Genomic DNA, 2,718 nt, shown 5'->3' with positions numbered 1-2,718 from the left:
TTGAAGAGGAGTGGACCCACACTCCACAGGCCACAATCAACAACCGGATCAACTCTATGAAGGAGATGTGTTGCACTGCAGGAGGCAAATGGTGGACACACCAGATACTGACTGGTTTTCTGACTCCCAGACCTCACCGATACAGTAAAAGAGCACATTTTAGAGTGGCCTTATATTGTGGTCAGCCTAAGGAGCACTTGTGCAATAATCATGCCGTCTAATCAGCACCTTGATGCATCACTTCTGTGAGGTGGATGGATCATCTCACTAACACAGATTTGCACAAATCTGTGAAGAATATTTGAGAGAAAAATGTCTACGCAGTATTTACCTCTGGCTCTGGTGTTGTCTCTAATGAGGCATGATTTGGAAAATCTGCATAACCTGTTCCTCGGTGTGAAATGTAATAAATCGGTGTCATTCTACCACACTGTGACTGATTGACTAATTATAAAAAGCAACATTTCTGTCATCACTTCACGTCGAACCTCTTTGCCACCCAGTAAGTTTATTACCAAACAGGTGACGGGCGTGAAATGCTACGACCAGCGCCATGAATCAAGAGATGACTGAGAACAACCAGCAGCATCAACGCTTCCTCTCTCTCATTTTCTTCTCCAAGAAGAGGCTGTTTGGTTAGTTTGTCATTAATTTCTTCTTCAGGTGGTTCTGCCAAACAGACGTGTGTCCCAACAGAAATGAGAACAGCAGTTCTGAATCTGACAGGAGGTTCAGGATCTGCTGCTGTGCGTTGAGTCAAACCAGAGGTAACCACGCTAACACCTGTCGTTTAAAGGTTTTATGCTGAGCTGGCACCTCCTGTTTATTCAGGTTGTTTCTGATGGATCCATGTGGACAGGAGATAGTTTCTGAAATGTTTATGACGCAACCTGTCTCAAACATGCTCACCATCACCTTGTGCCTGACAAAAACAAACAATATGCAGCTGTTTGGTCCTTCTCACATCCTGACTTCTACTTTGGACATTCTTACCACCTCATGGCATGGCATGGGTATTTCAGCTCGTGCTCATATCATCTACGCATATAGAAGTACCGGACACCCTAGGAAACCCTGCAGTAGGTACAGCATCACAGGATGGTTGTTAGACTCGGCCTCACTCGTTAACAAACAGGACATCATCCTTGTTAATGGAAAAAAAACCCTCATCTAACGATGATGAAGCATTGAGTTCAAGTGTTTCACTTTTTGATTGCTAATGTACGTTCAAATATCAAAATTTCCTACATTTTTAACTGTGATTACTTATTTGATGTTCAAAGGGAAAGCCCAAAGGTCTGTTGTTCCAACCTGAGACTGCAGCGTCCATCTTGGTCCTGCCTCTGTTTGGACTAGCTGCTTGCTCGTCAATATGGTCAGAATTCAACTAATTCTCCAAACAGAGGCCATTTAAAGACCTATCTACAACAGGTCAGATATTTGGCCATTTGCCCCGAACATTTTATGGAACTCCCACATCTAAATTCATTTAACCTTTATTTATACAGGTTAGTCTCATTGAGCCTCTGCGACTCATTTACAAGAGAGACCTGGGTTTTAACAAATGATGACAACAGCAGACAATTATAAAACACAAACAAAGGTTGAGAAGAACAAATAAAATAAAATGGTATTAAAAAATGTAACAAAAACAACTACGTCATAAAATGTTGTAAAATACTAAAATCAGGAACATGTCTGTGTTTTTTGCCATGAACTTAGCAGATGTTTGAAGCCACTTAGAGAGGTCAAGGTCGAGAGCTTCAGGTCTTTTTGTAAGATATTTCAGGAAACGGGAGCGGAGTAGGAGAAGAACATTTTGCCAAATTCAGTCCTCACTGAGGGAACACTGCAGGTAATAATGTCCTGAGAGTGCACGCTGTAGCTGCACTCACACAGAGACATGTAGGAGGAGATGTATGAAGGCAGCAGACCAAGAAGTGATTTAAAGATGAAAATGTACCAGTGAGAGAGTCTACATGAAGTTAATGGTGACCAGTTAACCAGTGAATACTGGGTGCAGTGGTGGGTACGATAATCACAGCCAGTTATGAATCTTAGTGCACCATGATAGACAGCATCCAACATCTGCAGGGTTCTTGTAGGAGCATTCATGTAAATAATGTCACTGTATTCAATGGAGGGAAGGAAAGTTGCAGTTAAGGTGTTTCCTAGTGTTCAGAATTAAACAGGATCTGTTTCTGAAAAAGAAACCCAGCTTAACTTTCAGTTTAGGTTCTCCACATGGAGCTTAAAAGAGCGATGTAAATCGACCAAGATACCCAAATATTTCTAGGAATTGACAAACTCAATAGGGACGCCTTTCCAAGATTGAAGGAAGAACTGCTGGGAAATAAATAGTTGAAACATCCCTTTAAAGTAAAATGACCGCTTCTCTAACTGTTCTTGTTCTGTCCTTCAGCCTCATCAGTGTCCTGAGCAGCTCCTGGGTGGTCCCAGCACCTGCGTGTCTCTGCAGGTTCCGCTCAGTCATTAAAGCCCCCCTTTAAAACTAAAGCACGCGCATAGCCCTCCGTGGCGCCCCCCCCCCCCCCCCCCCCCCCCGTGTCTCTGCAGGTGAGGTGAAAACACCAGGACCATCAGCTGAGTGCATGTTCTTCACACTGCTGGCTCTTTTCCTCTCAGCCTGCAGGGTGCTGCTCCCTGATCATGTGAGGGGGCGGGGAGGAGGAGAGGGGGGGGGGGGGGGGGGGGGGG

Source organism: Nematolebias whitei, chromosome 3 (genome assembly GCF_014905685.2).
Source record: "Nematolebias whitei isolate Nwh7 chromosome 3, NemWhi1, whole genome shotgun sequence".
NCBI classification, from domain to species: Eukaryota; Metazoa; Chordata; class Actinopteri; order Cyprinodontiformes; family Rivulidae; genus Nematolebias; species Nematolebias whitei.
This window is presented reverse-complemented; position numbering follows the sequence as displayed.